Below are 19,915 nucleotides of genomic sequence, written 5' to 3' on the forward strand. Positions count from 1 at the left end.
ATTGGATCAGAATGGCAAGTTGAGTGTGCAGATTCAAGAGAGATTTTGGAGGATCGTACTATGTATAGGTGCATAGTAGGAAGCTTGATCTACATGATGATCACTGAGCCAGATCTATGCTATTGGGTTGGTGAGTTAGTTTATGCAGGTTCCTTGGAAGCTATATTTGGATGCATTGAGACACATACTGAGGTATGTGAGGTCTACTTTGCATTGTGGACTATTTTATGAAACTGGGATAGAGATATGTGTACATGGGTACACAGATGCTGATTGGGCTGGTAGTATCTCAGATAGAAGATCTACTAGTAGCTTCATGTTTTCTTTGGGGAGTGGTGCTGTGACTTGGAGCAGCAAGAAGCAGCCTACGGTTGCTCTATCCAGTACTACAGAGGCTGAGTACAGAGGTGCTGCTATGGCAGCATATGAGGTAGCTTGGTTGAGAAAGCTACTTGCAGATTTGGGACAAGTTGTCATTTTCTATGACAACATTAGTAGTATACAGTTGGCCCCAGGAATCCATTTTTTCATGCTCGCACAAAGCATATAGAGGTCCACTACCATTTTGTCAGAGAGAGAAGGTTTTGGCAAGAGACGTTGACCTTGTTTATGTCAACACACAGGATTAGGTAGCTGATATCTTCACCAAAGCATTGGGTACAGAGAAGCTCCGCGGATTCAGGGCTTCGCTTGGTGTACATGAGATGGAGTTGAGCTCGAGGGGGAGTGTTGAGATATCGAGCTCATCTAGTGAGGCGGTGGACACTGATGACCCGCTTGGGGGATAGGCCCCACACTTACACCACTGGCATGGTTGGTGAGATCATGGGTGATATGCAGTCAGTGGGATGACAGGTTGTGTGAGACTGGCATAGTTATAGCGCCAGCTCATTTAGTTGGGTTCACACTATAGAGAACCCTAGTATGTATTTGGTTGAGTACCTTTTCATATGGTGTGTACTCTTATCTTTGGATATGGTGTGTTGAGTGTTGTGTGAAGAAGAAGAAGAAGAAGATTTTCAGACTCTCACCTTGTGTGTTCTCTTTTAAGGCTTTGTGAGTGTGTGTGTGCTTGCAAGAGCTCAAGCTCTCTTCTCCCCTGCATCTTTTCATGGCCACCACCAACCTCCCTGCGGGTTAGAGCAAACTGCATCATGAAGCTCTTTGAAAAGATACTTGGCCCAATTAACCATTTGTCCTTGGTGCACATGGGCCAAGGTAGTCATGCTACACCTGCTGAATCTGTCCAACCAACGTGTAGTGAGTAGAATCTGGAGGGCACGGGCTAGCATAATCAAATCCTCCTAGGTGATTTTTGCCCACTCCACCCCATCTTTCTTTGGTTGCCTCTGTATACACCCCTGGTTCACTTGGGGGCATTGGTGAGCCTAACATAGGGCTGGTCCAGGAGGCTGGGGAGCTGCAAGGCATCTCTAATGAGCTCTATGCTGAGTTGTACCCTGTGTCTACAGTCTTCATTGTCCAAAACATCCCCGGTGTGCAGGTTGGTGTCATAGGTCTCTGTGAAGTACAGACTGTTGTTTAGATATGGCCCCCATCGCTCCAGAGTGGGCAATATCCCAAGTCCCAACAACTTCTCTAGCTTAGTAACGACCGTGAGGTCCACTAAACTTTCCTGTAGCACGGTCCAGTGAAGTAGAGGAGCTTATGCTCCACCTTGTGGTTGTTCTTCATTAGGGAGTGGACGGTGTGTTCATTCACTTGCTTCATAAAGACTTCCCCCAATGTGACAGTTGTGTGGGGTGGTGGCCATATTCCTTAAATATGCCCCCTACCGACGGGCACTTTCTCTTGATGGAGGTATGGTGGAGGACCTCCCTGGAGGAGTCCAAGGTGTCAGGGTGTGAGGATGTGAAGGCACAAGAGAAATAATTGCAAGAGTTTGGCTACAAGAAGAGTTGAAAGTGAGGAAACGAGGGGGTGGGACCCATATTTAAATTTTGTCAGAAGGTCACGGCCGTGCCATTTGGGATGGAATGGGCATGGCATGTGGCAACTGGAGCGAACGAACATGACATCTGGATCAAATGGTCGTGGCATGTGGCAATTGGAGTGAATGGGTGCGGCATCTGGATGGAACGACTGGGTCATCTCCTATTAGATTTGGTACAAGTGTGGCATCGATTGGAATGAGCATACAGAACCGACTGAGAAGGGAATGGTCGTGGCCTTCTGAACACAGTTGGTGCGGCCATGCAAATCTGCAACGGCCGTGGCAGATGGTTTGAGGAGGGAACAGTCGGGGCACTTCACTTTGTAGGGTGGTATGGCCGTGGCAAATTTGGAATAGCTATGGCAAATCTGAACTTCAAAAGAGTGCGGTAGTGGGCGAAAGCAGTTTGGTACGGCCGTGGCTTTTTTTTGCACCCTAAATCAGGTTTTGTGCCCGTGGACTATGCTGCCAGCACCCCATTGCAGGTTTTATATAGACTGCGTGCCCAATTTACCAAGGTTAGAAGTCGATTCCAATTTGGTGAGAGCAAGGTGGAGGTTGTTACTTCCTTGAGGAATTCAAAGGCTGATGGCAAGAAGGTACTTAAGACTAAAGGAGTTGATAATGGTGTTGTAGTACTCCGTTGCAGCCTTACAATGACAAGTGGAGGAGTTTCCGACGTTGAGGGTATATCATTAGTCAACTCTATTGGCGGCAAAATGGGAGTTAGAGTGTCATTGTGAAGCTTCTGCTTCCCTTTTTCCTGGGCAATCCTTGTGGCAGAGGCCACCTTGGGTTTCCATTGAAAGATAGGTGACTGCAGAGCGATGCGGGGTGAAAATTGGGCTTGGGGAGATTTGGGGATCCAAATTCAATGATTTCCCTCGTACAAGTGTTGGGCTTGTAGGAGAGGTTTGGGGATCCATTGGGGGTTTGAGGGAAGCTGCATCACTCCACCAGCAGTGTAGAAAAAAAAAACAGAGACTGAAGTTGAACATGGATGATGTTAAAAAAAGGGGAAATAAGTCTTTAATGTTTAGGGTTTTTTTTCTTTTCACACCATCTTTATTTAGTCCATCCACAGCTTTCACACCCCAGTGCCCCATAAACCCTTACCCATTCTCTTAACCTTTGACCACACTTTCCTTGATTCCACATGTGGAGAGATTTTGGATATGACTACTACTCCTAGTTTTCATAGCATTCCTAGCAGCATTTGTGTGGATCGAGTTGTTGTGATTGAGCAGTTAGGGATAGTGCATGAGAGTAGTTATGAGTTCGTGGAGGTGAGACGTCGTGGAGTATGCATATCGATCATATTTTTAGCATATCCTATAACATTGACGTTGAGAGCTTTACATTTGATCTAGGTATTTTCTTAGATCTAGTGTTATTAGAGATTGATTTATTGTGGGATTTAGCTCATATAGGGACACCGTTGATGGAGATTGTCTATACCTTTGGGGACAACCTTAGTGGCCTTGGAGATTCCATTGATAGTGAGTTGGTTGATACCACTTATCTCTCTTGTATAAACACTTTGTAAGTGCTTAGTGATGGTGATCTTTATGATGCTCTAGCTTTTGTCTTAGAGGGACACACACATATAGAATGTCTTGCACATGGAGATAGTGTGAATAGGCTGGATCATACTCATACATACATTGATATGGTGGATCATGCCTTCGACTTTTTGACTGGTGCTACATGGGATGATGACATGAGTTCACATTTGACTTTACATGAGGTCGACCTTGAGCTATATTCTTTTGGCTCCTACGAATGTCAACACAAGCCTATGTTCTTTGGAGCTAGGACATTTTCCTTTGGATGCATTCTTTGCCACTTAAGGAGCATAGTTTTTGGATATGTGGCTTGACATTTAGATGCACCTATGACATATGTCAGTCTTGGCCTACACAATGGTTCTTTTTCGCGAGGACTTTGGGCTTTTTCGGTGGATATCTTTTGTGCTGCCAGATTCACACTGCGGTCGTGAGGACGAGCTTTTGAGTTTTCCTTTCGAGCCTGGAGCTATTATTTCTTTGGAGTCGAGCTTTCCTTCTGATCCAAGAGCTACTATTACTTTAGCTTTGGAGTTGAGCTTTTCTTTCGACCCAGGAGCTACTACTCGTCCACGGTTTGGGGTGTATACCATACATATCCATTTGATCCTGGAGGATACTCAACTAGCTTCATCATCAACAGTGGTTCCTTATCCTTTCCACTTGCGTCAGATTATTGCCTTGGATTTTGCATGCCTCAAATTTCCTTTCAATCTAGGCAGTTGCATAGATAGCCTCATCATCGACGGGAGCCCTTCATCCTTTTCATTTGACCATGGGGGTCATATGATTCATGTATGGGTCTTCCACTATATTGACATCCCGCCATGGATGTGATTTTTGGCTTTTCTACATAGCCACTTGTATATGTCTTTTCTTTGGGCATGACCACCCTTTGATTTTAAGGATGAAATAATTATAGGAGGGGATGGTTTGTAAGGAGGGGATGGTTTGTAATGAAGCAACACCTTTAGTTTAGGTCTAGGACCTTGGTCATGAGTTGTTAACCACTACGGTTAACATTATCTTTAGCATGGCTGCACTTATTGTAATCTCTCTCTTTTGTATAACCGCACAAAGCGCTTATTGTAAAAGAGATATGGGATGACCGAGCTTACAGCTTGTGTAATGCCGGTCATGAGGAATAGTTGTACATAGAGCTAGAAAGACTAGTTTTGGGCCCCCAACTATAAATGGGCGGCCGAACATTATAATTATGAGCTCTTGTATATAAGTTATTTTAAGGAATATGAAAAGGGACAATCCCATTAGTCTCATTTGAGCTTGCCTCTTCTCTCTCTCTCTCTCTCTCTCTCATTTTAGCTTGTGGATGTATGCTAGCTTGTGTTTTTGCTTAGTTGCATGCTTGATTGTCAGTGTGTGCATGTAGGGATGGTAATGATCTAATCTCTCTCCTTCTCTCTACCAAGTCCCTTTTGTATGTTTGTGGCATGAAGTGAAGGTTGAGCTCTCCATAGCTCCCTCATTCTTGCTCTTTACCTAGCCATTGAATCTCTTCTTGGGTGACACAAGAAGAGGTGGAATGAGCCCCTAGTAGCTTCACATCGAGGAGTTAACCCTCTTAGGGTTGACTAAGTACAACTCTCCAGACTCGACCCTTGCATGTGTCTGTGTTCTCTTCTCTCTCCTTCTTATGTGCAAGGTAGCATGTTAGTCTTAACATCTTTGGTGCTGTTGGCAGGGAATGCATTTAGCTTAGGGTCCTCCACCTTATTCATTTGCTAGTGTCTTTGTTTAGCATGATTGGAGTGCAAATCCACCGGTTGGTTTTTTGATTTTGTGTTTCTTTTTGTTTTTTATGGTGATTACATGAAGAATTGAAGGTTAATCGAGCATTGAGATCTTCACCGAGCACGAGAGAAGCAAGTAAGTGCTCTAATATTGCCCTTGAAATTCATGCAAAACTTTGATTTTCTGTTCTTTTTTCTTCAACCGTGCATCTTAGTTTAATCTACAACTTAATCTTAATTAGTAAATTTTCATTATGCATTGTAATAGATACCTACAGATTGGCTCTAGCTCTCTATTGAATCAAAAACACAAAAAGTTGGTGGAAAAACACTTGAATCAGTAGAAATTGGAGGAAAAAACCAGGCAAAAATTGCATTCTATTGGCTGCTCTGAGAAGTGAATGGCGGTTCGCTTTACAAGCCACGGCCATGGCACATCTGCAATGCCCGTTCCCTCCCTTCTCATTAAATCTAGTAAGATCCTTAGCTTGAATGTGGCAATTGCATTAAAACTGGAGTAATTGCATCAAATTGGGTTTAAAGTGCATTCAATTATATTCAATCTAGTGGGCGTAACTGAATTTGCTAGAGAATATAGTGGGTGGCTGTCAGACCTGCAACCTTAAATTCCATGAAATTCCCAAATAGATCTTAATCTTTGATTCTGATAGTGCCACGGCCGTTCCAATCTTTCCACGGTCGTTTCATCCTGAAGGGTACGCTTGTTCCAATGCACTCAGTATGTTTGCCATGACTATGCCAGTTCTTTCCATGCCCGTGCCACTTGCCTTGACCCAAGCAAACGACCGTGTTGGTTGACTTCCCAGAATCGTACGCCCATGGCAATCTTGCGACACCCATTCCCTTCTTGGTTCTAGCTTGGTACGCCCATTCCATCAAACTACCACGCCCGTACCTTCTCTATTTTGAAGTGCATGCCCGTTCCTTTGTGAAGCCATGCCCGTGTCCTTTAGAAAGCAAACGCTCATTCCCTCTAGCTTTCAAAAGCGTACACCCGTACCATTTCCCAAAGCGTACGGTCGTACTATTTCCAAAAAAAACACAATCTTTTTATAGGGGGGTTCTGCATTGTAGTTCCACATTTTCATGTGCCTACGATCGGGTAGATTGGTGCGAAATAACCCTCTTTTTGACGAAGTAAACTCTCTTGAAGCTCCCTCGCTTATAAGGTCGGACCCATTGGTCAATACCATGTGGAGTCAAACGGTGCTTGTCTTTGACAGCACCAGCAACGAAAGTGAAGACCAACCTAGCACAAGACGAGGAACTCTTGACCTCGAAATAGGAGAGCCTGAGCTTCAGTGCATGGACATACCATCTGTCCAAGAGCAAGCTCCTACCTCTCCTACACATTCAAAGAGAAGCCTTGCTTCGAGTCTCCACAATTTTATCCTAGGAAACACACAGTCGGAAGAATTGCAACCCAGGGTGAGAGGTATGGACTAGCCACAAGAAAGTGAGCCCACGCCATCTTTAGATCCTAGAGCGAAAGTAGGGCAGAGTGAAAGCCAACAGACCCAGATTGAACCACCAGTCTGGAGAGTCATGTCTATCTCAAGTATGGCTAATTATCATAGGGCCCAAAGACCTGTACAAAACCTAAGACCAGGTACATTATCTCAAGGACTAGAAACGTCACACCAAAGAGAAAGGGTCTATTCATGCCCTTTACATCAGCTCGATCCGCCTGATATCAGCAGTACCCACCCACCACAGGGAGTTTACCTTGGGTACAACCTAGCCCACCTATTAGACAAGGGCCTCCAATGGTATATTATTCTCCTAGCCCTGCTCCTCCACCAACTTTTCCTCAACCTACACCCGCTCTAGCCATGGCAAGGCTGACACCAAAAAATGTTGAGATTAGCCATGGAAATAGGGAGAGGGGTGGCTACAGGTATCACGTCCCCAGCAGCCGTAACTTGCACCTGCACCAAGATGAGAGCAGAATAAACCCGCCAACATCTCAATGCTTATCAGTAAGTTTAATGGGACTGGAGATCCCATCCCACATTTGGAGATGTTTAATCAAATTTGCGAAGACTTGGCCATGTAAAGGATCATGTTAAGGTGAGTGCCTTTGGCCTCACCCTTGATGGTAAAGCATGCCAATGGTTTAGGTCCTTGAAAGCTAAGGACAAGGCCACCTTTGAAGCCTTGAAAGAGGCCTTCAAAGTAGGATATTCTTGCCAAGGCACCAGACGGAGTCCAGTGGAGCAGCTACATAACGGGAGAGGGAAGGAGAAACCATCTGACTACATCAATGGAGTTAGATATCTCCACTCACTCTGTAGTGCTAGAGACAAGTTCTTTGATGAAAGATTAATAGGGATATTGCTAGAGAGTCTTGATGATGTGCCCTTACACAACTCATTGTATGCCTTGGGCCATACCTCCTTTGAAAGATTAATAGGGATATTGCTAGAGAGTCTTGATGATGTGCCCTTACACAACTCATTGTATGCCTTGGGCCATACCTCCTTTGAGCAATGTTGCAGGAGTGCTATAGATTTTGAGGACAATTTCAAGGGAACACGTTCCCGAGAACTTCATGAGGGCACATCAGAAGCTTCTTTCAAGACCACTAGCACATAATATGAGGGAAAAGGCAAAGAGTCCATGTCTGGACATCAAGTCAAGCAACTGGCCACTGCAAATGACCCAACAATGGAGAACCAACCAAGGTCGGGATTGGGGTGGCTAATCCCATCTCTATCCAAAGAGGGAGTCTGTATGGTGCCTGGTTTGTCAAGCTAACTACCGGAAGGGAGTGTCCTTATATGAGACCCCATCGTAACCTCTATTGCACATATTGCATAAAATGGGGCAATCATGAAATTACAAACTGCTATCATCAGAGAGCTGCTCTAGCTTGTGCTCTACCCTAGGCCTTATCAGCCAACCCGAGACAACTGCTGGCTTTGCCAGCACTGGCACTCCATAACGCTCCTCAACTAGGCCAAGAAGTGGCCCAAAGAGGAATCCTCAGGGTACCTGAAATGCCCTTACCACTATTGGTGTTCCCACCTTAACCCCCACTGCCAAGAGTTGCACTAGTTTGTTAGCTAACCCTGACAGAAATCTTCAAAGAAGGGGATGAGGGGGAAATTCTATAAGTTCCTACCTACTATGAAACCCTAGAGCCAACAAGCCCGCCCTCTCAAAGCCTAAGTCACTATGTTATGGAGGGAGACCAAATGTACCTAGTGTACTTAGCAGTCCCAATGCCACGGGCTAGAGACATGAATAGGATGGCAAAACACTGCAACAACTACCCCCGAGTAGGGAAATAAGGTGGTTGAATATCGTAGAAATCTGGGGGACGACCATCTTAGGAGAACGAGTACAGAAATCCTTGTTCCCATACTGTACACTCAAAATAGCTTAAAACTAAGCCAAATCAACCTTCCTCACATGGGACAACCTCCACTCTAAGAGACATTGCAGGTCTCTCTTCTTTCCTCTCTTCTCAGATCCAAATCCCTATCGGCACCTTGCTCCAAGGTAGCCCAAGTCTATGGAATGATCTGAAGGACTAGATGGATGGACGCCTTAGGGTAGGCATGCACGAATCTATGGAGCCTAAAAGCTCTAATGAATGTGATGAAGAAGAACTTCTTATACCCCATGAGATAATTGGCACCCCCACAGTTTGAGTGAATAATCTTGGAAAATACTTTGAAGGTTATGAACTTAATGCAGACCTTCAATGGCCTCCAAGTCATAGCAATCTTGGATGGGGGAGCAGGAGGGAGCATTGTTACAAAACAATGGTGGGAAAAATGGGGAGCACCTACCATGGATGACACAACATTGTTGGTTAAACTTGTTGATGGAGCTAGAACTAGACCTATTGGTCTACTGAGGGATCTAAAAATTAAGATCCTTGGAGCTACTTACCACCATACCTTTGTGGTGATGAACTTTGGATGTCAGCCAGTTTCTTACGGCTGCATCCTTGGCATACCATTCATGAGAGAATAAAAAATGGTTCACAAGACTAGGATATCGACCATATATACATTCGGAGAAAGGATCAAACATTCCTGATCAATCTACGCACATGGAAGGTACACCCAATGAGTGGTAGACCATTCTCAGAGGACTCTGTCACAACAACTGATCCACTATAGTCCATCTATGTCAGACATGCCACAAGACACTCAAAGATGAAAAGGATAGTTCCAAAGCCAGAAAACTTTGAGAACTAGATGCATATCCTTGCTACCCTAGACATTTTACCTAGATGCACCAGCACAAGGTTCGCCTACAGTAGATGGGCATGAAATTACATCTCTATATATGCTTAGCTCAACATACCTGCCCAATGTAGCACCCCAAGAACTCGAAGAGGCCATTAGAGCAGGGCACACACTCCCATAAGACTCATAGGCTTGATGGCTAGAACGATATGTCTTCCCAAACAATTCAGATATCCACTGGCTGCTCTGCTGCTGAAGTATGTTGGGGATGTGGAAGCACATGACCACTTAAATGAAATGTGGCAAAAGGAGTTCACTAATAGCTCCCTTCTGGTCCACAACAACCATTTCATAGCCAGTAGGGCTCGTTGATTCCACACTAGAACTAGAAAAGCTTTGCTGCTTCAGCATGCAGAGCATGCAACAAAAAGTTAGCACTGTCAGAAAAAGAAGCCAAAAGGTTATTAGACAAATAAAGTGTTAAATATGAAGAGACCAGACAAGTGTCTCAACATTTCAAGACTTTCCAGAGGGCCGTCAGATTCATCCAATATGATTTGGCCCAAAGGTCTCACAGTGGACAACCAAGGACAGCTTATGATGGTCTAGCCAAAGTCAAAGAGATAAATCTGGCAAGCCCAAACGAAGACCCGAGGCCGGTATATATTGGACAAGACCTCTCTATAGAGGAAGAGATTGAGCTCATCTCTCTCTACTGATAGAATTCTAGGATTTCTTTGCCTGGAAGTACACGGATGAAAGGTATACCTCCAGAAGTAGTCCAGCACACCATCCCAATGGTTGATGGAGCTAGGCCAGTCAAACAATGGTTGATGGAGCTAGAAAAGTTAAACAATGGGTTTATCCAATGAACCTAAAATAATCCAAGATGGTCCGAGAAGAGATCGACATACTAATTGATGCCAGATTTATCTATGAATGGGGTACATATGCATACCGTGTTATGCCCTTCGGGTTGACCAATGCCCCCGGTACCTTCCAACGTCTTAGGTGCATGGCTTATAAGGAATATCTTAGGAAATTCCTTGAGATCTTTATGGATGACCTTTGTGTCAACTCCTCCTAGAAGGCGCACCTTGCATGTTTGCGCAGTGTCATAAAGGAGTGTCATAAAGGTGTAGACTATATCGCATCTTGTTAAACCCACTTAAATGTCAATTTTGGGTTCGACACGAAGTGATCCTAGGACACATTGTCTCCAGGCAAGGAATCTCTATAGATGATAGTAAAGTGCGGCTCATCCTTGAGCTACTTCCACCCACCAACTTCAACGGAGTCCAGCGCTTTCATGGGGCATGTCGGCTACTATCGACGGTGACTCATTTTTATGTACGCTGATATTGCTCGACCTCTTTAAGTACTCTTGATTATCTTAGAGTGGATTGAAGAATGCCAACGGGCTTACACAGTGCACAAAAAATCCTTGGCAAGTGCTCTGATTCCTAGGTCCTCCAACTAGGATGATTATCTTCCATGTCCACATGGATGCCTGAGCTTTTGCTGTTGGATGTGTGCTGGCCCAACTACGAGAACACAAGATGGATTTCCCCATCAGCTCTGCCTGTTGCCTATTGGCAACTCAATGAAGTGGAGAGGAACTACACCACGACTGAGAGAGAAGGATTAGCCATGGTCTAGAACATCAAGAAGTTTTGCCATTATCTTCTCGCAACTAAGTTTGTTTTCTTTGTAGACCATCAAGCTCTCCTGTACCTCTGGTAAACAAGCCCTGTATGAAAGGAAGAATCACTAGGTGGCTAATTATATTTCTTGAGTTTGACTTCATTGTCACAATAAGGAAAGGCTCTTAGCATTTCTAGAGCAGACCACATGTCAAGGATCCCCAACGTTGAACCTTCGAGGGGAGTAGATGATGATTTACCAGATGCCGCCCTATTTTAAATATGCTTGATTTCCTGAATGGGGCAAGGAGGTGGCACACTTCTTAGCTAACAGATTACTAGTGGATCCCCTCCTCAATAAAGACCGTGCCCGTTGCCTAATTAAACAGGAAACCCCCTACCAGCTCATTTTCAAGCCAACTTTATAGGTAGGGGAAAGATAAAATTCTATGATGTTGTGTTCAAGAAGATGAGTATGTCCTCCTTCTTGAACATGCTCACTCTGCATGTGCTGGGGAGCACTTTGCAGTAGATATCACCGCATGTAAGGTCCTCACGATTGGGTTATGGTGGCCCACTCTAATGGTGGATGTAGAAGAATATGTCAAGCGGTGTGAGACGAGTGCCAGCATACATCAATTCCCCACTTCAAGGACCGCATGCCCCTGCACACCCAGTTGTGTCTTTACAACCATTTGAGAAATGGGGCATAGATTTCATTGGATCCATCAATCCAACGGCCAAATACACTCAAGCTCGATATATAATAGCTGCTTTGGACTATTGCACTAAGTGGGTAAAAGCTCGGGCAACTTGCAAAGCTGACGTAATCGATTACCAAATTCATTTATGAGTTAGTCATCACACGCTTCAGTTGCCCCCTCGAGCTCATCAGCGACAATGGGACACATTTCATTAATGCGGTAATCCAATTCCTCGTGCAAGAGTTCCTTGTCACTCACAGAAAGTCCTTCCCCCTATTACCCACAAGCGAATGGCTAGGCGGAAAGCACAAAGAAAATCTTGTTTGCCATTGTGACTAAAACTGTGGAGGCCAGCCGCAACGATAGGGAACAAAAGTTGTCGGCTTATCGAACTTCCTACAAGGCAGCAATGCCACCAATGCCACCCTCTTTAATTTAACCTATGGTATTGAAGCGGTTATGCCTATATGGAGTTCTTAGTCCCCAGCTTATGTGTCTTAGTATAAGATTTCTTATTTCTTGCTCTAGTTTTTTTTTAACGCTATACAAAGAAGTTGCTTGCGCTTGGGTGCGGCTGCTAGCGATTAGTGCAAAGAGATATGCTATGCATCATCGCTGTTGCTCTTGCGCGTGGAACCACAGATCTATGTTCTGAACGGCAGGCTAGTGTTATTGGGCGTGTGTAGCATTCATGGGCACGGAATTGTGTAGGTAATGTATAGGCCACTGCAGTTCGGTTTTGCTGCCGCCTTTAAAACGCCAGTTTGGGTGTGTCGCCACCTATGAAATACCGCTGAAGAGCCCACTGTGGTGGTTGTTGCTATGTTGAGCGATCTCTTGTGGTCTGCTATGTTGCTGTTGTGGTAAAAAAGCTACTGCCTGTGCTCACGAATGTCTGAGTCGCTGTGTGCTGTGGATTAGTGTGCCGTTACACTGTACAGAGTGCGCTGGTCGCGTTCAGGTTCTTTGAGGGCCTTGATGACCACAGGAGCTAAACATGAACGCCTGAACGATGCGCTACGCTTAGAAAAGATTGAATTGTGCCTGTTGCTGTGAACAAATGCCTGAGCTTGTTGCAAAAGCGATGACGGCTACTATTTTGTTCTCTTTTTTTTTTAATAGAATGATGCACTTCTTGGCAAAGGAGGGCAAGGTGCAGGCCCCCAACGGCTCCTTTTACCACCCACAAAAACAAAAACCACAGCAAGAAAAATAGGAAAGTGATTGGTTGAAGAATCATCCTAGCTGTAGAGGATGCCAATGCTCAGCACAATCCAGCTGGGCCTGCCTCACAGAAAGGCAATGAAGCGTATGAGGTGCATTGCGTGCTGCTTCCCAGTGCACAGGCGGTCTTGACGAGATGGACTTATGCCCTATGTTTCCAAATGCAATGGCTAGCTCTGTATTCTTGTGTGATGATAGTGACTCCAGCCAGATGCATGCCCTGCACTAGTTACCCTTGGAGCAGTGATCGTTGTCTCTTTGTAGCTTTGGAGATTGCAAAGAAGGTTGTTGAACTTAGCATGAAATCTTGTGTTGACCTTTGCCCTTTGGTTACAGGTTGCTTCCCCTTCTAAGACCTTGTTGAGGTCGTTGTTTGCAGTTTATCCCTCTTCCGCACAATTGCTTTATACACTGCTTGTGCTGAGTATTTATAACCTTTAGTACTCACACATGGCCTCTTTAAATGCTTGTAGAGAAAACCACATGCCTTTGGATATCTGTTGCCCAAAAGGGTTGCCTATGTGTATCCCTTCTTGAACTGTTATAATCGTTAATTGATGTATGCTGTTAGGACATTAATCCTTTGTTACAGGATCCACTTAGTATCATACACACATCCACAGCTCAATGATGGCCTCTGTTGAGTCTTCCAACATACTTTTTGCAAGCAAATGTTGTAGATTGTTAAATTTGGCATGCGTTTCATCAACCCTTCCATGTATATATGCAATTGTCTGTAAATTTATCCATCATGCATGGATTGAATCCTTTTTTGCTAGGCATGCATCAAGATTTGCCAACAACTGTCAAGTTACTTTTCTACAGTAGTTGTTTTTTGCTTGAAAGTAGTGAAGCCGATGTTGCTTCTGAAGCTAAAGTAGCTAAGCCTATGTTGCTTCCAAAACTACTGGGTGAAGGTGCCCTTCTCTACTGTGCATTTTATTGGGAAGAGTTTTTGCTTCTCAAAGGCCTAGAATGTGGACTAGTTGACAAAAAAGTAGAAAGCTTTGTAAGAGCTCGATGATGACAGACAAATCAATGAGCCTTCCATTTGCAACTTGTTGTTGTACTTTGAATAAGAAATTAGCAAATCTATAAACTGTGTAAAAATTAATTTTGAAAATGATTAACACTAATCAAAATCAAGATAATGTATTTTGAAAAATTGAATAATAATAATCCAAAAATGATCATCATTAATCAAGATTAAGATTATGCATTTTAAAAATAAAATTAAGCATGATTTAAAAATGATTATCATTAATCACTCGTTAAGTAAGAATCTAAGTTAAGAGCTTTGATATCAATTGAAATGATTATCATTAATCACTCGTTAAGTAAGAATCTAAGTTAAGAGCTTTGATATCAATTGAAATGGAGTGATCATAAAGCTTAGATTAGAAACAAATTATCATAGATTAATACAAGATTAAGGATAATCTCATAGAATGGCTGTGATGCTTAATTGAGTTCACCTCTTACCAAGAGGATGGTTATCAAGCTTTTCATGAGCCTTAAACCAGGGAAGGCCATCTCCAAGAAAAGAGCCAAGATGTCAAAAGGTTTCAAAAAATAGAAAGTTCTAAAGTTCAAAGGTACGATGATAGCCCATGAGCCTCTTTTTATACTTGAGACCATGACCAAGGTCCTAGACCTAAATTAAAGGTGTTGCTTCATTACACCAATATAGAAAGAGACAAGATATTTTTAACATTTATGTAGCAATAATTAATGCATTCTTGGGTAGATCTACCTTAAACCTTTAATGTGATGCATCCTCTCCTCATGCATTCTTGGGTAGATCTACCTTACCTTTAATGTGATGCGTCCTCTGCTCATGCATGATTTGATAAACATGCATTGTAAAGTTGATTAGAGGCTTCTTTCATATATGATATTCTTTCCTTAGCACAACATCAAAATGTGCTAGATGAGTAATATCAAAGTTGAGCTCCTCAAAGTAGGATTGAATGGTGAGACCAAGGCTTACAACCTGTTGGTTCCAAACTTATATTCATTTGTCATCTTCTAGCTCAGTTGTGTACTGATATGGTGATGGTTGAGTCTTAAAAATTAACTTCTTAACAAGTTGAAAACTAACCACATTATAGCTAGAGCTTGTATCAAAGAGAACCTTCATTGGTTTTCCTTTAATTAAACCCTTCATGACAATAAGTTCAGTGACCGAAAACTAGCAACTAACCTCTAAAGATAAAACTATATCTACAACCATGGGTATTCATTTCTCAATTAACACTAAGAGTATCCTACTAGAATGTTGGGGGGTTTGCTTTGGAGTATCATCCAATAAATCTTCCTCGGGATGATCCCCGTGATCTGAATCTATAGACTTAGTGGTCATGTTTGCAAGTATGTGTTCAATGGGACAATCACAACTTTGGTGTTTGCCCACACAAGAGCATAAGCCTTCACTCTTTGCTTTCTCAAACTGTTCTGGAGTGAGAAGATCTGCGATCATTCTTCATTGACACCTTTCTCTTAACCCTTGCTAGAGTCCTTGTAAAAGAATGTACACTAGACATAGCTATTTTTTTTTCCCACTAGTAGCTTCATAAGTTGCATAAAATGAGACTTGGAAACTTGACCCACTGTCTTGTTTTGACCTTTTCGACCATCTTCATAAACTAAATCCATTTTTATATCTTAGGATAGAGTCTGACACTTCTCACAACACACTATGGTCGAAGTTTATCATTTAATCCCAAGAAAAAATTATGAATCTATAATATCTCGTAAAATTTGTGAAATTTTCATGAACACCTCTCGATACTTGTTAGCATACTCTTGAGCTGCAAGATTCTTTTGAGAGAAAAAACCAAGTATCAAGGACTCTACTTTACTCATCTGGTGGCATAAAATTCTTAATAAGCATATCCTTAAATTCCTCCCAAGTATTCAGGATTGCCTTGTCCTTTTGAAATTCTTCCACTTAACAATAAGCCACATCTTACAAAATTTATGTAGTATGTTGGATTCTAATGTGCTCATCTATGATATCACATAAAGTAAAACATTGTTTCCACTTAGAAAGCCATTGATATACTACATTAGCTGTGCGAGAAGGTAAAGTGCCAATGTACTTTGGTGGTTTTGAAATTTTTAGTGCAAGTTTTGGCTTTAATCCTTTTTTCACTGTGCCCTCACAATTACCCAAGGGATGGGTATCTAAAGTCGACTGAGGTACTATAGGTGTTATCATAGTGCGAATATCATTCATAAATAAATTCATTTGCTCCCACAAATCATGCATTTGTTGGTGTGAAGAGGGACAGATTCTGGTGATTGTGGGGTAGAGTGATCGAATTTTATTTTTTAACCAATAATATGTAAGAAGCACCAAACAATGGAAAATTTAAAGAGAAGGGATAAGTAAGCCCCTTTGGTCGTATGGGTGTCGAAACCGATGAATATGCAGAAGCTGTGTAGAGCTACCTCTTCAAAGATCATGCTAGATGCTACAAGAAACGGACCACCAGAGGAGCCAATATACATTATGCATGACCCTCCTCTTAGAACCTTTGAATTAAAGAATCTTAGGGCTTTCTCTTTTTTTAAAAAAAAATAAGCTTTGAGTAATTGAAACATGGGCTTTTTTCTTTCTTTCTCTATTGAAAGAATGGTACGTAACCTCACGAGGTGAACTGGGAATGCGATGACCTGGTGGACGGCGATGGTTCGTGTAGCAAGGTAGCGAGAGAGGATGAGTGTCTTGGCTTGTGAAGTAGCATAAGCACCATGGCAAAGGTGCTTGTGGCTTAGCTTAGCCACCACAACACCGACATCATATGACAATGACAACAATGGCAACAATGGCAACAAAACAATGATAGAGTATGACAATGACAACAATGGCAACAAAACAACGATAGAGTATGACGGAACAACAGACGGCAGGAGTCGACGAAAATCCTATCATCAATGAAAATCTGACGTCAACAAATAGATTTTTTTAAAAATCGGACAGCCGACACGCGAGCTAATGATCTCCATGTTTAATCTCCATGCTCAAGCTTGCTCACAGACCTACAATTAGGCTTCCCCCATAGCCAAGAATAAAAGCCTAAGCTCTGATACCAAATGTCTATCAAAATCCCTACTATAGGATTGATCATGGTGATTAGACAAAATAGATTAAGCATAACTAAGGTGGGTTTTACCACTCAAGAAACTCCATGACTAGAGAGAGAGAGATTGCATACTCAACAATAGCTCTATTGCATAATATCTTAACCATACAATGAGGCTTCTAATATAGATAGCCCTCATCTTACTTTACATGTGTATATCCATATGGCACACTCTTTTGGTCAACACTCATACACCATACAATATCATATGTGGCATTCTTATATTACCATAATATCTTGCACCTCTAGTATGTGTTCACATACTTAAGCCCAAGATTCACTCTCACACACTTTACATTGCACATTTTAACACCCCTCCTCAATGTAAATTTGGATGTGTGCATATAATCTCTCCAATCAATTTGACCAACTCACTTCTCACCCCCAACAATTTGGCATTGTTAATCTCAAGACTCCCCCTCAATGAAAATTGGAGTGCTCAACAAGTGTGTGTGCATGTGCCTAGCCAACCTAGACACGAAGTCTATTTTGAGCCCACTTGCTCACAACAGAACCACTGAGTCCAATTTGAACATAAATATTCGAGTGGAAACCAACGCATGAAGTGCGGCGCTTATGTGTGCACAACTCAACGCACACCACAATTACATTCCTTTTGAGCTCCCCAAGCTCGTGCAGAGGACCCTCATATTTCGGGTGAGAAAAAAATATAATCCTTTTTATGCGTGCAAGCAAGGGTAGGGCACCCATGTGTGTGTGAACATCTCAATCTTCACATATTGTTAACAATGTTTTTGAAACATGTGAATGAAACCTTTCAAATAAAAATGTGTGTGTGAATCTTCCTTTAAGCTTATAAAAGTTTGGAGGTTTGGGTTTATTAAACAATTTAAGGATTGGCAGCATCTCCACGCGCTTTCCTCGTTGTCGTCTTCAATGACTTTTTTGTCTTTTGCACTTTCCTGCATTGCTGCAACTTTGGACCCACACACGTGGTCTTCTTCTCAAAGCTTCCTTCACGGTTGCAAGCTTACCATGCTCGCTTCCTGCTTCTACACTTTTCCATTATACCTACTGCTCAACATCTCTTGCCGTACATAACAGCCTGCATTATCAGTGACCACGGTTCACCCTCAACATGAACTTTCCTTTCCCCTACTACAGTAGCTCCTCTACTATAATTCAAATTTCCATAGCTCTTTGTCTACTGACCTTGCTCCTCCAGTAATGATTTTGTATACTTTACATGACTGCCTATCACATGACTCCCTATCCACAGTCTTTGAAACTCTCTCTAATGTGCCAAACTTCATTGCTTTTTGCAATTTACTGTAGTTACATGCTAATTTATGTGCCAAATCCATAAATGCCTTCTTCCACACTACTGTTGCTCTCCGTAGGCCATTGCAGGTGTGTGAACCATGACTGTGAGCGTCGACCTTCTTCTCCTTGACTGCATTGCTTCTTGAGCTTCAATGGCAAGAGGAGCTCCTTATGCTAGTAGTCTTCATGCCTCTTTCTTGAAGAATATTTCATAGAAGTCCAAAAATTATTCCTCCATAGTGCGATCTCTCTGTAACCTTCAAGTTACCACAGCTCCAAATCTTTGCCTCTGTAATGCACCTGGCGGCATTGGCTCTTTGCCACTCTACACCTAACACCTCCGTATCTTTGCGAACCTCCGTTGTTGTGAGGTTACCATGGCTTTTGACATGACCTTCATGAGCTTCACAATATCCATGCGCCATGCATGCATCCATTTCCAAGGGTGCTTTAACACAGATTTCTCGCAAGAAACCATAGGTGCTATACCTTATGAAAGCTTCCTCTTGCTTCCACCGAACATTGCTTATCTTCCATGAGCGACATCTACAAGTGCATCCTCCTGTTAACGCACACACAAGGACTCCCAAATAAGCCTGCAACCTTGCTTGCCACAATCTTGACAAGTACACACACCTTCAACATGCTCGTTGCCTAAATGCAAGAGCTGTAGGAATCAAAGTCTAACCACATAGCAAACCTTCATAAATACGAGCAATCTTCCATGCTCAAACACCAAATTAGAGGCAAAATCACCAAAATACCTTCACAAATCTCCTTGGTAGCTTCTCCTTGATGATGACAACTCGATTTTGCATCCCCCATGATGCAAATCTTCACTTCAATCTTGACGATGGTGGCTCCATTGCATCTCCCTTCATGCAATCTTCGCAGCTTCATCTTCTAATGAAAATCGAGTGAAAATCTCTCTCAAATCCTCATAAATGCAAATATAAATGATAATATGAGTGTGTATAATTTTTTTTCTTAATCAAAATGCTAATACATAATGAAATACTTAATTAAATAACCTCATAAAGAAAAAAATTATACATAGATATGCACCATGACCAAGATCCCATCCTAGCTCTGATACCATGTTAAAATCCCTACTAGGGGATTGATCATGGTGATTAGACAAAATAGATTAAGCATAACTAAGCTGGGTTATACCACACAAGAAACTCCATGACTAAAAAGAGAGAGAGAGAGAGAGAGAGAGAGAGAGATTGCACACTCAACAATAGCTCTATTGCATGTTTTAATGAACCATACAATGAGGCTTCTAATATAGATAACCCTCATCTCACTTTACATGTGTGCATCCATGTGGCACACTCTTTTCCACTCTTTTGGTCAACACTCACACACCATACAATATCATATGTGGCATTCTTATCTTACCACAATATCTTGCAC

The sequence above is a fragment of the Cibotium barometz genome, chromosome 28, assembly GCF_041138505.1.
Source record: "Cibotium barometz isolate CiBa-2024 chromosome 28, ASM4113850v1, whole genome shotgun sequence".
Classification (NCBI taxonomy): Eukaryota; Viridiplantae; Streptophyta; class Polypodiopsida; order Cyatheales; family Cibotiaceae; genus Cibotium; species Cibotium barometz.